This window comes from Protopterus annectens, chromosome 1.part0 (assembly GCF_019279795.1).
Source record: "Protopterus annectens isolate FY-2018-M chromosome 1.part0, PAN1.0, whole genome shotgun sequence".
In the NCBI taxonomy this organism is placed as follows: Eukaryota; Metazoa; Chordata; order Ceratodontiformes; family Protopteridae; genus Protopterus; species Protopterus annectens.
The window spans coordinates 1,410,137,664-1,410,158,543 of record NC_056725.1 but is presented as its reverse complement, the minus strand read 5'-3'; the positions used below and the strand labels follow the sequence as shown (position 1 = coordinate 1,410,158,543).

The 20,880-nt window shown below is 41.2% G+C and overlaps 1 protein-coding gene across 1 annotated transcript in view; it reads left to right on the top strand.

The window, feature by feature from the left end:
• Window positions 1–20,880, top strand: part of LOC122798433 (HHIP-like protein 1) — an 861,110-nt gene that overhangs the window by 1,606 nt on the left and 838,624 nt on the right. The gene's annotated exons all lie outside the window — the stretch shown is intronic.

The following is a 20,880-nucleotide window of genomic DNA, read 5'->3' as shown; positions in this document are numbered from 1 at the left end:
GGCCAGCGTGCACATTGTAAATCGACTTATACTAATGGAAAAAGGTCCGGTCGCCCGGACTTTTTTCCATTAGTATAACTTTACTGTTAAAACACTGTCTCGCTATGTTAAATGGGTTTAACATAGCGAGACAGCTTTAAAATAAGCAACGGAGATCTCCGTTGCTTATTTTAAAGCTGTCTCGCAATGCTAAACCCATTTAACATAGCGAGACAGGTTTTAAAAAAAAAGCAACGGAGAAAGCAAGATCTCTGTTGCTTTTTTTACTGTTTCGCTATGTTAAATGGGTTTAACATAGAGAGACAGTTTTAAAATAAGCAACGGACATCTCCGTTGCTTATTTTAAAGCTGTCTCGCTATGTTAAACCCATTTAACATAGCGAGACAGGTTTTAAAAAAAGCAACGGGGAAAGGAAGATCTCCGTTGCTTTTTACAGTATGTTAAATGGGTTTAACATAGCGAGACAGTTTTAAAATAAGCAACGGACATCTCCGTTGCTTATTTTAAAGCTGTCTCGCTATGTTAAACCCATTTAACATAGCGAAACAGTAAAAAAGCAACAGAGATCTTGCTTTCTCCGTTGCTTTTGCTCACAGTTCTGATGTACCGCGCAGGTGCGCAGTACATCAGAACTGCCGCGGATGCCAGACATCTGCGGAAGGGCAGTAAACAGGCATTATACTATGCCATTATTTAAGAAAAATAATAGTTTCTTTTCTTAAATAATGTCATGGTATAATAGCAATAACCCACTTCTGGGTGTGGGTAATGCTGTATTTACCCACAGTTGGCTTTTGGTCCGGGCCTCGGGACCAAACCACGCCAACCTTGGGTAAATCCAGCATTACCCACACCCAGGCATGGGTTATTGCTATAATGTTTACTGTGTGTGCCTCTTGGAGTGATGGGCACATGGGTGTGAAAACTTTTAGATTCAGTAAACTCCGCATAGCGGCTTTCACACATGGGCAAATATGGAAACTTTCATGGCATGCAAATTACAGCATAATTAGCTGAATTTTATGCTAATAAAGCAAATCGACACAGTCAAACAATTCACCAACCTGTAAAGCAATCCACTCACTCAATCCGCATGCAAGGCCTCAACCTGGTCTGTGACATTAACAAAACTTGTTGGTGAGATAGATTTGTGTCCCAAAGACTCCCACATTTGTGGAATAGACTCCCTCTCCATGTCAAGGAGAGTACCTCACTATCACTCTTTAAGAGGAACCTAGACGACTGGATGGGAAACAGAAAATACACCCCTGGGATCCCCACCTGTGTCCCTGCTGGACAGGGAAAACAGGTGCTGACTTTGTGGGAACATGAGCAAAATTCTTGGCTAGGCTTATAAGGGTCAATGGCCTAGTATCATCCTATGAACCTATGTAGACTCTGTGTTTATGATGGCCATGTATTCCAAAACTTCCGAATACAGCCACAGAAATGAGTCTACATGGAAAAAGGAGCAAGTAAAAGCTCTTACAGTTGTACAGAACTGCCCTTAACATGTAACACCACACATATTCTGACCTAATTACACAGGGTGGATGCTATAAAATCAGCATAACAATCATAATAATTATATTTTAAGTGCCATGACATAAATGCAGCTACCCCCACACCCAAATGAAGAATACACTTGTAAGTAATGTAGGGTACTAAAATGTGTAAGCCTCCATGAAATAGAATATTATATGTAATGTAAGTATATGCAGGATGTAGCTGATGGACTACAGTATTCCTCTGTTACAACATTGGGCTCCCTAACAGTTTCCCTGCCTACATGGTTACTAATTGTGTAGATTCCAGGCTGTCAGCACAATGAAGATATAAATGAGTTCAAAACTCTAATTAGAATTGTTGAATCAAAAAAAAGAATAACCATGCAGGGATGTTCACTTCGTGTAGGTACTTCCACAGTGTTCGTGTTGAATGCATGGCAACAGTGAATGCTGACATCACTGGGGTGTGTCAGGTTACACTTGCAGAGGTGAACACACAGGGCTGTGAAGCATGAAAGTGCATGTAAGCAGTGCACAATTTTTAGGTTCTGTGTCATCTTCTTTATTGTTCATTAAAATGTATCGGATCTGTCTGCATTAATTTAACACTTCTTGTTTGTGCAATGAGGTGCGTAGTGCAGCCATGAGAAACAGAGGAATGAATGGCAGGTTTCTTTGTGCTGTTATGTAATTATCCCTGTGGCAGCACACATATGTGCTAGGGCTAAAATATAGATGGTCCAGGGTTCTACTCCAGGGTACAACCTTTCCTTCACTTTTTATGGTCCATGTTTGCATGATACCCCAAGAATGGAGAAATATCAATTTTGTCTATGCTTATCTTATTAATGGAAAGGTGCACAGAGATGCACAGAGGTCCGCATAGCACACTAAAGAGCAAGTAACAGGTCTGTTTAATACATGCAAGTTATAGCATAAGTAGGTGAACTACATGTTAAACAACCAATCCAACATGGTGGAGTAATTCAACAATGTATAAAGTATCCATGTAGCCTACATCTTGTGTTTTCATTTATCCTTCAATACCATTGGAGTAGAGATATGGAAATATTAACTTACACAATGCTAGGGGCTGCTTTAGCTATTCTACATCTGCATGTGCTAGAGGCTGAAACCAATGCTACTCGTGCTGCTATCAATAGGCCTAGGCCAAGGAGAAGAGTGTTCATGCCCAGGGTAGCTTTCAAGGTGCTACATGAGCTGGAGATTGTAAAGTGCTACAGGGTGGAGAAGGACACTTTACAAAAACTCTGTGAACTCTGCCATCCTCAACTCAGAGCCAGAGCCAACTGAGGGGAACTCATCCCAGTGGAAACTACGGTATGTGTAGCCCTTAGAATATTAGCTACTGGTATTTTCAGTGACCAACTGGAGACATGATGGGTGTGTCACGGGCATTAGCCTCCAGGATCTTCCACCAGTTTCTGGATGCTATGCTCACACATGCCAGTGAGCACATATTTTTCCCCATAGTTCTGAAGAGAGGGCCAGCAATATACAACTGTTTCACCATGTAGCACACTACCCTGAAGTATTGGGTACCATAGATTGCACTCATGTACACATTAAGACACCACTTGGTAAGCAGGGTCGAATCTACATTAACTGCAAGGGATAACACTCCATCAACTGCTAAATTGTGTGTAATGCCCAGAGAATTATCTTGAATGTGTGTGCTGGCAACCCTGGCAGTTATCATGAATCCCATATCTGGCATATATCACAGCTGTACCATATGTCTGCTGGGGGGACATCCCAAAGGGCTATTTACTGGGGGATGCTGGCAATGCCCTGGAACCATGGCTGATGAAACCCATCACAAATGCACACACACACCCATGGAAGAATGCCGTAATGAGGCACACGCTCAAGCTAGAAACATCATAGAGTGTGTTTTGGGGTTTCTGAAGTCTCAGTTCCAGTGCCTAGATATATCTGGTGGAGCCCTGCAGTATAATCTACACACATGTACATAGATATTCACACTATGTGATATGCTCCAAAGTCTGATCCTGGAGAAACAGCTGTAGCAGGATCAGTAAGGTGAAGAGACACAAATCCCCTCACTAATGCCTAGGTCACCACAGCCACAGAAAGACGAGGACTCGGACGAGGAACCCCCAGCTGCTGTCCCTGTAGACAGACATAGGAGAGCTCTGTATGCCCTTGCTTTGGCTAAGAGACAATGCACAGTACATTCCCTGACCACCTAGGGATCTAATACCTTTTTCGTACTCACATACATATAGTACAATTGATGCTAGGCAACTCCACAACTTTTACCTCCCCATGTATTAGATGTGTACTGCTTGCATCAGATAGAGTCAGCCCTGAACCTAAGGTGTGTCAACTGCTGCATTTGCAAGGTAAGACCTGAACCAAGAGTGTGTTCTTTAATAATATTATGGTATATCCTTGTATTTCATAACTTGGTAGAGTAAGCAAGTAAATAGTGGTGGATTTGTACAGAAAGTACCTTAACATGTAATGTGAGACACATATTTGTTCATTAGTAATTATTAGGCTTCAGGCATGAAAGATTCACACAGCCATACTTCAGAAGAATTCTGATGTTCCCTGCATGACCTCATTTAGCATTATACATTTGTACTGGTAAATCACTGATGATACACATTGCAGTTTCAGACTTCAGACTTGTTTGTGTCCTAACAGTAACTGAGCTTTGTCCCCCCACCCCCAAAGAGGAGTGTATCCTTGTTCATGCCCTAACAGTAACTCAGCTATCCTACCCCTTAAAGAACAGGATATGTGTGTTTGTGCTATCCAACCTGGACTTCATTTGTTTACAAATGCATATCATATTATTCCCAGTTAATATCCTCTCACATGTTAAGACAAATGATATAGAAAGGCTTACACACTGCATTTGTTAGATAACTGATAAATTATCAAGAAACACAGAAAGGTTACACAGAGCTGTTCATTTGTAAGCATAATTATGACAGGTTGTATGAACAATAACTGCTCTATGTCCAACTATAGTAAAGAGAATTAAATGAACACATCACAGTTGATGGCTTGATCGCTGTGTACATACTGATGCAGTTGGTTGTGTGAAGAATGACTTTCCATTCCAGTGATGTAAAGCTGTTTGCATGGCTAAGAGGGCTACGGCATCCCTCCTGTTTTCTGAAGCTGTATTGGTGTGAGGGTTCAATTCCTGACATATGTTGAAGTTTGTGATGTGTACTGTCAAGTTTTACTATGCTTGTACAGATTGTGAGTATGTGTTCCTTTGTTTTAATATATTTTCCTATTTGTCTTCTTATAATTCCAGTTTTGCAAGATGTGCCATGTTCCGAAAAAAAAAAAAAAATTGGCTAAGCTTATCTTGTTTGTGCAATGTACAACATTGCAGAAATGGGAAAACAGATTTCCCAGAAAGCAGATACCCACAAATAGAAAACGGATGCATTCAATTAATGCTCTCAACCATTGTATAAAGCTGGCCTGGAGCACAGGTGGGACCAGGGTATAGTAGCAAGCATTAGCACACTGCTTCCCTGCACACAAACAGGCCTAGCTGACATGCATGTACACATTGTTAACCATCGCACAAATCCAATGTTCATTGTGCTATGCAATTGTATATGTGATATTTTATTATTGCTGTTTATTGTCCAGTTCCCTTGCATGACATAAAACTACATGTGGAAATATTGAAAAATATAATATAATATTATTTTATATTATATTGTGTTTTATTTTATATATATATATATATATATATATATATATATATATATATATATATAAAATGATAATAATAATAATATATGTTATTTAAAATGCATTAATTTGTTCCCCACAAACCACAACCCTGGGGTCTCTTTATCTTTTCCACATATATATCAACCACAATACAAAGTGTTATACATAATGTTATGTGCTCACTCATGGGCAGCCTTGCTCTGCAAAACTCAAACAGCCAAGTATGCTAAATCAGGGTGCTTGTGTTGTTACACAGTTAGGCTTCCAAACAGCCTACTACTATTAGGCTACTAGCCTCATATGACACTATGAAGCAATGTACATATGCAGGCCTCCCAACCTGTCTCCCACATGGCCTGTCAGTGTCATCTACTGTAAGTTCACCTGCAGTCCTGACAAAATCAGACTTGTGCCTTTGCTTGTGTAAGAAATACTGTGCTCTGTAGTCTGACCCTTGGGTATGAGTGCAGTCAACTATGTGTGTGTGTGTGTGTGTGTGTGTGTGTGTGTGTGTGTGTGTGTGTGTGTGTGTGTGTGTGTGTGTGTGTCTACACAGAACAGCAGAAGTGTGTATCCCACAGTTATCTCTCCAATGGCATGACTTGCCAGTTTTTTTGAGACTTGCACAAGTCTACATATCCATATTTCATGCAGGTCTCCCAACCACTTGTCTCCAACATGGCCTGTTGATGCCATCTACTATAAGTTCACCTGCAGTCCTATCAAAATTAGATTTGTGCTGTGGCGTGTGTGATAAGTACTGTAGCCTGTGTACTGAGATAGTTGGGGGTTCTATTCTGACTGTAGTAAGTTGGTGTGTGCTTGTCTACACATAAGAGCAGAAGTACATGTCCCACAGTTACTTTTCCAAAGGCATGGCTTGCCAGTTTTTTGAGACTTGCACAAGCCTACACATCTATTTCATACAGGCTTCCCAACCTTTTGTCTCACACATGGCCTGCTGATGTCATCTACTGTAAGTTCCACCTGCAGTCCTGTTAAAATCTAAATTGTGCCATGGCATGTGTGATAAGTACTGTGTTCTATAGTCTGTATACCTTAGATAGGGAGGGGTTCTATTCTCACTGCATTCAAATGGGGGGATGGTTTGTGTGTGTGTTACTGGACTTTACAGTGAGCCTTTTACCGCTGCCCAGGGGACACTGTTATCCTATTCTCAACAGACGCTGTTGATGTCATTGTCTATAAAGTGTTATCTGACACACTCCAAGTCAGACTTGAGCCATGGTGCTTGCATTAAATACTGTGTTCTATAGTGTGTGTACTTAAATAGGTAGAGGTTCTATTCTCACTGTAGTCTAATGTTTTTTTTTGTGTGTGTGTGTGTGTGTGTGTGTGTGTGTGTGTGTGTGTGTGTGTGTGTGTGTGTGTGTGTGTGTGTGTGTGTGTGTGTGTGTGTGTGTGTGTGTGTGTGTGTGTGTGTGTGTGTGTGTGTGTGTGTGTGTGTGTGCGTGAGCTGTTGCTGGACTTTACAGTGAGCCTTTTACAGGAGCCTGTGGGACACTGTTATCTTGCCCTGGACAGGCACACATCTGTCATTAGTAGGTTATACAGTAAGCAAAAGAAGCTGCTGTCTACAAATATAAACGTGAGAACCCAGAACTGAAAGACCTCCCTCCTCAGCCTAAACAAGCAAATAAGACAACTTGTGCAATCTCTAACCCCAACCCTTATTTTCTCTCTCTCTCTCTCTTTTGTTTTTCCCCCACATGACAGCAGGGTAATTCTGGCCTACAGGATCCACCTGCCTCCACTCCACTGGCTATGGCACCAAGGCCCAGCACATATAAGCCACAACCTGGTACCATCCCTTGTGCTCCCCCTGCACTACCTGGCCCCACAGGTACTTATGCCCTGGAGGACAGGCTTGTTGTTCCCTCTCGAGCAGTTGCAGAGTGGGTGATTTTATAACCTGAGAAGAACTGCCAGGGATGGTGCATAGGATTGTGTGCTGCACTGTGGCCACACACCTACACAAGATGGAGACACTGCTTTCCATCATTGTACTGAATAACACAAGGAGATGCAAGTGTCAGACCCTGCAGCCATCGGTGCTGTGAGGTGACAGTGATGACATTCCAGTTGTTGAGGACTCAGTTCTGACTGTTACCCAGCTTGATATCAATGGGTTTGCAATGTTTGCAAGGTCCATACCCTTACCCCAACCATGGTGTTCACCCACCTCTTGTGTTCTTCACCATCCCTGTCTGTTGTTTTGTATTTCCTGTCTGTCAACAATTGCTTCCTCACCTTGCCAAATTGCCTGCCTCAGACATACCTGTATTCCATCCCCAGCATTCCTCTCTCTCTCTCTCTCTCTCTCTCTCTCTCTTCAAAAAAATAGGGCACCTGTCCTAAAAAAAGAAACTGTTCCGTACATAGCTCTCCATGTTACACAAATGTCTACCTGACACATTTGATTCAGTCCAGTTGCCTATACAACATGATTACATTGTTTTCAATCCTCTCTGGATGTGACAGTCCAAATTCAGCTAATTTTCTGTTCATATGATCAGTTTTTCAGACCACATTATTAGAATATGTCTTATATTCACAATACATACATGTGCAGTCCATCCCCCTAAGCAATAAAACCCTGGGGGCTCAGCATTTTTTACACACATATATCAACCATACTAAACTGTCTTTCAGCTTTTCTTGGTTAGGAGTCGCCACAGCAGAACTCCAGTCTGCTAATGATTGGCAGTAAATTTTTACAGTGTCAAGTTGCCAGCCCGGCACCCAACCTTCAAGGAAGGCACTCCTATCCATGCACACATCTAACTGCATGTCTTTAAATTCATTTGACTGTGGGGAGGACATGCAGATTCCAAATAGAAGGCTCTCCAGATGAGAATCGAACCGGAGAACCTCTTGCTGTGTGGTGACAACTCTATGCGCTGCACCACCATGGCCTCACATATCAACCACACTACAAAGTGTAATATATATAATGTTGTATGCTCCCTCATGGACAGGGCCAGTTAGTGCTGCTGACAACCTTGCTTGCTAAACTCAAACATCCAACTATGCTCAATAAGGGTACTTGTGTTTTTACACAGCTAGGCCTCTACACACCTAGGACACACTGCACATTTAGGCTACTGGCTGCATATGAATCTATGTGACTATGCAGGCTTCCAAACCTGTTGTCCCCAACATGGCCTGCTGATGCCATTTACCATAAGTTCACCTGCAGCCACATAAAAGTCAGACTTGTGCCTTGGTGCTTGCATAAAGTAATGAGTTCTATAGTCTGTATACTTAGGTAGGGGTTCTGTTCTCACTGCAATCAACTGTGTGTGTGTGTGTGTGTGTGTGTGTGTGTGTGTGTGTGTGTGTGTGTGTGTGTGTGTGTGTGTGTGTGTCTACTCAGCAGAGTAGACGTGTTTTCCTACAGTTACTTCACCAATGGCATGGCTTGCTAGTCTTTTTATACTTGCAGAAGTCTTCACATCAATTTCATGCAGCCTTCCTAACCTCTTATCTCCCACATGGCCTGCTGATGCCATCCACTATAAGTTTACCTGCAGGTATATAAAAGTCAGACATGTGCCTTGGAGCTTGCATAAAGTATTGTGTTCTGAAGTCTGTGTACTTAGGTAGGGGTTCTGTTTTCACTGCAGTAAACTGTGTGTGCGTGTGTGTGTGTGTGTGTGTGTGTGTGTGTGTGTGTGTGTGTGTGTGTGTGTGTGTGTGTGTGTGTGTGTGTGTGTGTGTGTGTGTGTGTGTGTGTGTGTGTGTGTGTGTGTGTGTGTGTGTGTGTGTGTGTGAGAGAGAGAGACATGTTACTTGACATTACAGAGATCTGTTTATATCAGCATGTGGAACACTGTTTTCACCATATGTTCAACAGACAATACTGATGTAATCAGCTATATCAGATTATTGCATATCCAACCATCCCACCAGGCCAGAATGAGACACTGGCCTGGAGCCCAGGCATACATTACCTTAGGTTCATAGGAAGTTACTAGGTAGATGACTGATGACAGGTATGCTGTGGGGTACATCTGGTGGGGACAAGGGGGTTGATGTTTGCCCCAAACTGTCTGGTAGCAGGTTGGCAATGTCCTCAGGGTCAGTGTGAGTGGTACTATCTACTACTAGCTGCTCACAAAGTTGGGCCTTCACTTTTAGATGTCTGAAGTAGATAAAGACAGTCTCCTGATTATCTTTAGTTAGGGATGCTACTTTAGGTTTGTACATGGCTTTAGAGGACTTTTCAAGATAGCTAATTTCCCTGTTCAAACTGTGGAGGGAATCCTTCCTCTGCTGAGTCAGTTCCCTCTTGTTCTTAGACATTACTTTCTTCCACTTGTTGTATAACCTATGTATGCTTGATGCCCACTAGGGTGGCTTATTTTCTGTGAGGAATTATTTTGATCTGTTCACATATAGCCAAATCTATACATTTGTACAGCTGTTTATACAGGCCATTTGTGTACACCTCTGTATAGCAATCATTGTTGACAGTGGTAGCAGAGTGGTTGTGACTCTTTATGGCATCAGGTAGGAGGCTATAGTTTGCTTTTGAGAAATGTTTTATCCTTTTGGCTCTTTAAGGGGTGTCATATATGATTGTGAATGTGAACGGGACTGAATTGTGATCTGATCTGTCCAGGGGGCCCAACATACAGGGGTTAGTGCAAAAAACCACTGTGTTGCTCAATACTAAGTCTAGGATATTCAAGCCCCTTGTGGAGGTGCAGACTATCTGTTACACAGCATGTGTATTAACAAAGTCTAGGAACCTTAGGGTGAGTGTGTTTGTGCATATATATGAGCCCAAATTGATAGTTGAAATCACACATGACCGAGATGTTTAGCTGTCTAGTGAGTGATTCAATTAGGTGCAAGTAGGCAGAGTGGACCTTGTGATTCAAGGGTGTGATAACTATAGCTATCGATGACATGGAAGGGGGTTTTACCTACAGTTAGCTGGAATTGGAGTAGTTCTACAGACGCATACTCTTTGACCAGTCTTGTGGTATATTTGTCTTTAATGAAGATGTAATGCACCTCCACCTTTGTTTTTTTCATGTTCATTTTGATGTGTGAACATGTGGAAGGCATTATACCCCTGCATGGCCAGAGTGCTCTCTGTGGCCTTGAACCATGTCTGTGTAACTGCACAGACATGGGCATCTGCCAAGGTAAGGAGTTATTCCAGTGAGTGCATTTTCATCTATACTCCATGCATTGAACAGCATAACCTTCAGTTTGTCTGTGGTGGATTATTTTATACTGGGACTTTACTTCTGACATTAACTAGAAAGACCACTATGGGTGAGGCAAGCACCATCATATAGTACAGTGAGGAATGTCTCCAGTCATTCACTGCAACATGGACTATAGCAGAGTCATAACGATACTTGTTGAGAGACTTGAGTGTTTGCATGATCTGACAGACCCTGACACCTGTCAGGCAGCTGACTGTGACCTTCTCCTCTGTGTGTCTCATTATGGGGTAGTTTATGAGCAAGACATTTGGTTTTGAGATGTTTCGAATGAGAGGCTTATTGGCTGAGACTGGTGTGTATTATGTGGGTCTGCACTGTGTGCAGTAGGTTTGTCCCAAAATTCATTTATTTTTCTTATTTGGGTTTGGCCCATTTTGGCTACGTAGCAGACACAGGTAGTCCAAGTGGATAGTTATAGGCCAGGAAGGCATGGTATATATATTATGTTTGCCTTTCTGGATCCCAGTTAATTGGACTTGGACCATTGTAAGTTTTGACAAACTATTTTTCCCCGAGTTTGGGGCGAATAGTTATTGGCTATCATTGTACCCATTTGGGCCAATTATGAATGCCTGGGGTTGGTAAAGAGAATTATATTATATTGTATATTGACTTACCAACACTCAGGTTTTTGGACATATATTACAGCTTAAAAATAAGATTTGCAGTTTTACATTGTGGACAGTTTTTGGTTTAGTAGTTGGTTTTGGTCAATGATGGAACTGCCAACTTTTATTAAGGGTCTTTCTTCAGACTCTGAGGACTTGGGCATTTTTGGCCTGGGGTCCGGTAATATTGATAATGGTTCTGGAGTTCAGGACCCAACTCAGCATTGTAGATCCGCTTTTGCTAAGTTAACCAAAAATTTGATCACCCTTAGGAAAAATGTTTGGCACCTCAAACTCTTTAGGACATACCAACGGAGCAAAATAGTTCCAAGGGGACTAAGAACTAGGTTGCAGCCTATGGTTGCTGAACCAGATGAGTGCCTTTTGGCACAATGGTCAGAGGCACAACAACATGTTTCTATGACCTTTGTAAACATTTTGACTAGTTATTATGAGAGGAAGGTGGAGGAACAAGCTGCTCATGTTTTGGGGGCCAGTAAAACACTGGATGAGTTTTCTACACTCTCATGTTATAAAAATTGTATTGAAAAACTTGGCAAGGATTTGTCAGAACTGGACTCAGTTCTTAAAGAGAGAAAAATTAAGAAGTTTTCCAGTGATGTTGGGAATTATGATAGGGGCAAGCCCTTTGAGGTGCATCCCAGGGTTAAATTTGTTACACCTGTTCAAACCCCCAAGAAATCGAGAGCTTCACATCCCAAATCTATTTTTAAAAAAAGAAATAGGGAGTCTATTATATCTGGTGAAGATTCATCATCCAATACGGATTAGGAGGATGGCCATACTGGAGTTTCCCCTGTTCCCAAGAGGAACAATTTGGAGCAAAGTTTGGTAGGGGGAATCCCTTTAGGCACAAGTCTCAGAAACGAGGGGGCAGGAAGCATCAAAAACACCATGAGTCTTGGGTAAATTCTTCAAAACATGACCAAATTTTAGATACTAAAGTGAACAATGTGCATAACATATCTTCTGTTAGATTGGATGAACAACAAATGGAGGTGCTAAATAAAGGATTAAGCTTTGTGCCAGGTTTCTTTGTCCAGGAGTATCATTTCACACAAGATATTGTGAATTTTTGTCGTAGTCATAATTTAAAATCTTTTTTTCACAACTCTGAAGGGAGCAAGATGTGTTCTTCTGAAATGAGAAACTTTTGCTTCAGGTCCTCTTTGTTTAAGCCACCGATGCTACCCATTGTACAAACTTTTCAGAACAAAGTTCTTAGAGATTTGCATTTACATTTGAGTAAACAAGATATGGTGAAGGATAATTTGGACAAACAGCAAAGATTATGTGTTGAAAATCTTGTTAACAACAAGAATATTGTTATCGTATCTGCAGACAAGGGTGGAGCAGTGGTGGTTCAGGATTTGGTGGACTATGAAGCGGAGGGTGAGCGTCGATTTTATGATAAATCTTATTATCAGGAAATGGCTGTTGATCCAACTAAGTTTAAACAGGATATTGATCACTTCCTCAATCTAGCAGAAGATGAGGGCATTATCACTAAAGAAGTCTGTTTTCATCTTAAGGTAGATCATCCCAAAAAACAGTATATTTATTTCTTGCCCAAGATCCATAAGGATTCCAATAGACCGCCCGGTCGACCGATTGTTTAAGGCAGAGGCTCTTTAACTGAGCCCTTGTCTGAATTTCTAACTTTATATTTAAAACCATTAGTAGCATTAATACGGTCCAGAATACAGGACACAAACCAGTTTCTCTCCATCATATCCGACATGTAATTGGAATCCGACTGGCTCTTATGCACTTTAGATGTCACCTCCTTGTATACCAACATCCCCCATTGGGCAGGACTAATAGCCTTGCAATATTAGCTAGATCGAGCCAATATGTATAAACCAAGTTTTAATACTCTTCTAATTTGCATGGCAGAAATGGTCCTGACCCACAATATTTTCTATTTTAAAGATAGGTGCTTTTGTCAACTTCAAGGCACTGCTATGGGGGCTTCTTTTGCCCCCATTTATGCGGATCTATTTATGGCGAACGTGGAGGAACAGTTGATATATGACACCAGTAACAATATATATGAATGAAATGGACATTTGGAGGATATATCTTGATGACTGTTGGTTGGTGTGGAGAGCAGATGAGGAATTCCTTTTGGAATTTTTGGAATATTTGAATTGTAATATGTGGCGTATTGAATTTAAGTTGACTTATTCTAGATCAGATATAACCTTTTTGGATGTGTCAGTTAGGAGAACAGATTTGGATACTTTGGAGAGTGAAGTATTTAGGAAGTTTCCACAATTCAATACCCTACTACATGCTACAAGCTTCCACCCACAACATGTCATCAAGAATATCCCCAAGTCACAATCCCTTTATATTAAAAGGATTTGTTAAAATTCCTCCACGTACGACCATCATAGATGTGATCTAATATCTAGGTTCAAGAGTAGGGGATATCAAGTGGGTGACATCACTAGGGACAGTCGGTTTGCCAATCAACAGGATAGATTGCAGTTGTTGTCATATTGGGTTCGGGATACGGAAAAATCACAGGTACTCAGATTAATTACAACCTATGGGAGAAACACCAATAGTTTTATGAATATCATTCATAGACATTGGCATCTATTAAGATCAGATGACATCTTAAATAATTATATTGGGGATCGATGTCTGTATTCTTTTTGGAAGGGGCGGTCTTTGGGATCGCTATTTAGTCACTATAAAAAGTTTATGATAAAGGTCCATGTTTAACTAAACAAATGACTATGACTGGTCAACTGATACTGGGTTGTTATCCATGTGGTCATTGTGTTTATTGCCCAAGAGTGTTGAAGTCCCATAGTTTTACATCTCATAATTCTCCATATGTATACAATGTCCCATTTTTTGCCAATTGCAATACGACTTGGGTTATTTATTTAGCCCAATGTAGTTGTCGGGCATTTTATGTTGGACAAACGTTTCGCCCATTTAAAATAAGGGTTGGGGAACACTTAAGTGACATCAAAAATAAGAAAGGTTTTAGCTCTTTATTCAAACATACGTCTAAGCACTCGATGGGATTTTTCAGTTTTATGTTCATTGACCAGATTAGGTTTAGGAACAAAGAGGCCCACAGATTACATGAAATGTTGACAAACAAAGAGAAAGTGTGGATTATTAAATTGGGGGCCCTCTTTTCTCCTGGGTTAAATGACCAATTTTGAAATATTTCAATATAGACTTATGTATTTGCATTCATACCAAGTGTTCTTTGTTTTGTTTAGATAATCACGTTTGTAGTATGATAATTATTGTATTTATATGATAAAATGTTTTATCTGCACTAGAGGGCATCACAAGACTTCACATATAATGGAGTTTGGTTGCTGAAGAAGGCTTTTGCCGAAACTGCTACAACCTTACTGGTGTACTGATGTATTGCTGGCTATCGGCATTGGGATAAATATGTTTTTGGAATAAGCCACAGGAGATGTTGGGTGCTGGCTTTTGTGTTTTTTTCAGTAGGTTTGCACCTGGGAGGTCTCTGATCTTTAGTTAGGTTTCTAGTGCATACCTCCGAGTATGTCGGTTTATGTGTTGCGAGTTTATGTGCAACAGGTGAATTGTGTATGCTGACAAGATTGATATCTTATTTGTTGTTATGTGAGAGAATTGATATCAAATTCATAGTATATATACAACTCTCACATGTTGTTTTAGTTTGTTTTAGCAGTAGCTGGTTGCCAGTATACATGAGGCAATTACGCTGTTGCCTCAAGATATCCATGTCCATAAATCTACCTGGAGACATGGTGGGAAACTATCTGTCCAATTATGGAAACTATATACTATAATAACTAGTGGGGAGTGAGCTAAATGGACCAAGTTTTGGTGTAAGACTAACAAAATGTGTCTATTCCATGGAGGGGTAGGGTTACAAAAATCGGTCAATATTTCACAATGCACAACGGAGTTGCTTGCAGGGCAGCAGTACAACCTCTTAGCAGCTATGGTAAACTGAATGCAGACAGCCCAAAACACAGTGCTGGAATACAAGTGAAGTTAAACTATTTTAAATAAGTAAAACAAGCGAAAACCCAACAGTGAGTCTTATTCCAGCAATCCCCAAGTCCTCTTGGCTGCACAGTTCTGCCACAAGGATGCAGGGGACCTTCTTTATGTATGTGGGCTGGTTTTAGTGCTCCAATGATACCAAACAGTCTAATTTCAGCAAGGCTGAATTGAGCCTATGCTATAAAATGCAGAAGTCCTAAAAATCCAAAATGCAGAAAATCGCAATCACAACAAAAGAATAAACATTTTAAATAAGCAGGACTCTACTAGAATACTGCAACAAGAGTGTAGACAGCAAACCTTCCTAGCGTGAAATAAATGGTCTAAAACACAAGTGCTTAAACCAGAAATAAGACATTTTTCAGAATAATAGACATAATAAACTTTCAACCAGCAATTCACAGCTTAGAAGGGTTTATGCTATCCTCCCCTGCCACAGGAGTCGACACGACAGACCTTCCTAATGTAAAAATACTGGTTTGGAGGCCAAATGCTTAAACAATAACAAAGAGACTTAGAACAATAGCCACAATAAGCATTCAACTAACAATTCACAGCTCAGAATGTCAGAGGCTACCCTCTCCTCCCCCCAGAGTGTAGACAACTGGCCTGAAACCCAAGTGCTTAAACCAAAAGTAATAGGTTTAGAATCACAGTTACAATGTAATGCGATACCAGACAGATGACAGTGACATGTCTGTTAATCTGTCAACATACATCGTGTTATAGTTAGTAGGCCCTGTGTTATCTTGATGAGAAAGCCCTGTAGTCTGTCCAGCTGCTGCATGTATCTGGCAATGTTCCTCCAAAAAAGAGCATTATACTGTATTACTGTTCTGATGAGTTTGACCATAGTGTTGTCATACAATCCTGAGATCTGCATGTGATGGCGTTTCTTATGATGTGCACCTTACATATGTATCAAAAAACATTAAAGAGAAAGGTTATAAAGTAATGGCATGCATTGCAGTTCCTGACTTCACAACCCTTACAAGAGAATACACTAGAAAGTAGATGATAATGCTATTGACATTTGGAAAGGCAAATATAACCGACAGGTACAATTATCAGTTCAGCAACACAAATGTAGATATACTAGGCACTAATGTAGCTATGCACCCTGTGCATCAGACACAAAGCTTTTGTATCCCTGAAGCCAAAAGAGAGAAAACAGGAATATGGCACAGTTATTATCACTTTCACAGGGTGCTGGGGGGCAGGAGGTTTAGGCTGACACAAAAGGTTGGTGAACGTATGTGAGGGAGAAAGTGAACAAGGCAGGTTGTGTGTATGTCTGTAAGGGTCTTCCATATGAAAGTGGTGTGTGAGAGTCATCATGAACAAAGCCAAGCTCACTGATGACTGTATATCTTGCTATGTTGGACAGGTGTGAGTCATGCATGGTAAAGGTGGCAGTTCTTTGCTTTTGCCACTAACCACGGGAACTGGCTCTGCCAGGAGTTGCACTGACATCTCCATGCCCAAGGTCAAATGGAGTATTGTTACCCGAGTGTGATCAATGTCTGCTGGATGTGCTCCCTTCATGGGAATGCCCAGGGCCATGCCACATAGCCTGCCACATCTGAGTGTGGAAAGCACACTCCCCGATGGACCAGCGGAAGTGCTGCCACTACGGGAGCATGATTGGGAATGGCCACATTGGCTCTCAGTAGATGTTGTGGCTGACCTACGCCCATGAGGATGCTGTTCCCCTCCCAGCACATGTTCCATCACAGACACTGCTTGTTCCATGACAGACACCCCTCAGTTCATCGCAGACACCCCTCGTTCCAGAATGTCATTCATTTGATCCAGGGAATCAACGACATGGTGAAGGTAGTCATGCATGTCAGATTGTGCCACATCCACGACCATGAGCATTTGTCGGGAGAGCCTTTCTGAACATGCCTGTGCCTCCATGAAAGCCATAAACATATGTCGAGTAACATGTGAAAAGACACCTGCAGCAGCTAGAGGAGGGACAGTAGACCCCCTACTATCCCCCCTATCAACCCTCGTGCATGGCACCTTGCCAACACTTTGGCTACCACCCGACTCAATAAGCACTGAAGCCACAGTAGCCACACTTCTCTGCTCAATGTCATCGCCCAACACCTGTCTGATATCTGTTGGCTCAGTGGACTGGGTAGGTGTGGGCCTACTGGCTGTGTCCAGAGAAAAACAAAGGGGTGGCTGGATGTCAACCTCTGTGTCAGATTCAACCTGTGTCTCCCCAACTGTGCCTGAGTTTCACCACCATCATAGTCAGTGTCTGATGAGACACTAACATCAGGCGGCACAGGGACCACACTCCCAGTCATGATCACCTGTGATAAAAAGAGAAACACAAGTATACATTAATATCTGCACTACTATGGTACAATATATGCTAAATAGCTAACAGTACTACTACTATTACAGAGAGTACAGCAATATACACAACGGGCCTAAAATGGCACATTAGATTACTAGAAATTGATCTGGAGTACTGAAATTACTTGATTTGGCTTACCACCTGCAGGAGGCCTATGGTGCTGGATTCCTGATGGTCCTGGAAGAATTTAAGCAAGAGGTAAAGGCAACATCATCACATTTAACAGCAAGACTGGAGGTATTGAATGTGCTCCTCTCAATTAGCATGACATTTTACTTTAACAAGTACTTGGCTGACAACTCCAAACAGAGCTTATGACTGTAATAATATTCCATAATATTCCATCTCCTCCCCCCAAAAAAACACCAGTTGCAGAGAAGTAAATTTTATTTCAACTGTTTTACTATACAACAGTGTTGAATTGGTCATATAACAAAGCCTACCTGGAAGCTTTTCCTGGGACTGAGAAAGAATTGTTTTGTTATCAGAAGATTCACCAGGAATTCCTTATTAGGGTGAAAGGTGGTTCTGCAGCAGGCCCACCACCAGCTACCCTCTGATCAAGGGTAACAACAGCTGCATGCCTCCGTGCAGATGTCAGCATGTTAGTGGCCCTGTGGCACACCTGCTCATAAGTATGGCTGTGGCCACCCATGGCATTTATGTTATCAATTATTTGCTGCCATATCATCAGCCTCTCTGGCATATTGAGGTGACCACTTCCAAGAAGGAAAGCACTATGTTACGTAGCACATCCACTATTATGGTGTTGTCTAACAGAATGATAATATGCATAACTATCACATAACTACAAAGTAACTGTTACCAGATAAAATATTTAAGGTAGGCAGTCAGTAGGACCCACTTGAAAAAAATAACACACGCGACATATGTCAAATATTCACAACAGACAGGATGCAAAACAAGGAGAGTAGCAAGGGCAACATATCCTTGTATGTGCCATAGCAGTAGCTCAAATGTGCCACCCTCCAAAAGAACAGTCCATTCTAGTTTATGACATAACAGTAACTTCTCTTTGCTTCACTCACCCACTAAAGAACAGGCACGAGCCATTTTGCTAATAAAACACATTGAAATGGTGAACATGCATTCAAAGGATCTGTGCCTAAAACATTGGTACATATGTATCACACAGCTTATTATTTTCATGTATTGTCAATCATTTGTACTTCTGAAAGGGCTTAACAAACATGACCGTGCCATCAGTACACTTCTAACTACTGCATACAGATAGTGTAAAAAGCTTTGCTTCACATTTTTCATTAATATATTCCAGTGTATGCATTATGTAGTTAAAAAATGTCAGCATACCTGCTGGAGTTCAATACTCCTCTGTAAAAATAGTTTGCTTTGCTAAACATGAAGCACATATCCCCACCATCAGCTTGGCTAGCTTCACATTTGCCTTTTAATAAAGGATTTGATTATTAATGGACTCCATATGTCTAGGCTGTGTTTCAGAGATGCTAATTACAGCATAAGCAAATGAACTGCATGCTAATCAACCAATGTAGTGGAGCTATTCACAAAGTTATAAACCAACCATTTAGACTTCATGCTGTTTTTTCCAGTGAATTTCAAAAGTAGTGGAGTACAGGCACAGGAAGTCTACACAGAGAGAATGTTAGGAGTTGTTGCTGCTGCTTAACTCCATTTGTAGGTGCTACAGGCTACAGGTAATGCTGCTGCTGCTGCCAATAGGTCTAGGCCAACACAGAGAAGAGTTTTCAATCCACATTTAAGTTATCACAACATATACGACATGGACATTGTAGAGTGATACAGGGTGGACAGGGATACAATACAGGAACCCTGTGAACTCTGCCGGCCTCATCTCAGAGCCATAGCTTTTACCTCCCCATGTATTGGCTGTGAGCTGCTTGCATCACAGTTAGCCCTGAACTAACAATGTGTCAACTGCTGTATTTACAATGTAAGTCCTGAACACTTACTGTATCGTATTATAATATTATGACATGTCCTTGTATTTCATCCCTTGGTACAGTAAGCAACTTCAAGGTGGGAGATTTGTACAGAAAATAATGTCACATGTGAGAGCAGAGACTTATTTGATTTGTATGTGTCCATTAACAAGCAGTAGGCCTCAGACCTCAAAATGATACCTCCCCAAAGTGATGATGATCACTGCATGCTCTCCATTTAGCAACATATGTTTGAAATGGGAAATCATAACAGAGGATTTTGAAAGTAATGAGACACATAGCAATTTCTGGCTTCACCACACTCACAAGATCAAACTGGCAGGATGCAAAACAAGGAGAGTAACAAGAGCAACATAGCCTTGTTTGTGCCATAACAGTAGCTTAAGCTCACCCTGGGTCCACCTCCCATTGAAAGAACATTATACCTTTGCATGTTCCATGACAGGAACCCACCTTTGTCCTCACCTCCAAAACAGCAGTCTGTGCTTGTTTATGGCATTCAACCTTCCAGTAATATGATAGCAACTTCATATCATATTGTCCCCAGTGCATATCCTCACACATGTTAAGGTAAATGATATAGGCTGGCTTTCACACTTCATGTCTCTGAGTACTGGTCAGATAACTGATGAATGACTAAAAAACACAGAAAGGTAGGACACGTATATTTGCAAGAAATAATCATAGCAGTTTGTGTGACCAGTAAGTACATCACATTCAAATATATAGAATACATTTACAAATATCAGGTCATGCCTCAATATCAGTGTGCATTCAGTTGAACTTGGTTGTGTGAGGAACTATGTCATGTATTTGCTGCAAAAGTTATTGTGGGGAAAAGATGAATAAGTCCCCCCTCCTGTTTTGTGACAGTGCATTCTAGTCAGAGCCAGGATTCAAGCCTATGTAGTCATATCTCATGTGTGCTAACAGTTTCTTCTGTGTATGTCATAGATTGATTTTCCATATTTCAACTAATTCTCTATTTTTTATTCTTTTTTTTTAATTTTCTTTCTGTTTCTTGGGGGCCATTGTTTGCATGATGCTCTGCTTAGCACAAATGGCTTTGGCTATCTACATTTAATTTGCACTAGAGTGGCAGCACACAAACCACACGAATGGGCCATCCATGTAGCAGACAGGACCCAGACAGCCATACACATACACAGGATGCATTCAATTAATACTATTGGCCTTCGAGCAAACACATTTCCCGGCAGCACGCACTGTTGCACAATGTGCTTGCATGAAGTTAAGCAATGCACAAAACTTTCAAATGTTGGAAATACAGAGAGTGCACACACCCAGTAAGCACGATATATGCAATTGGAAGGAAAACCTTTTTCTAC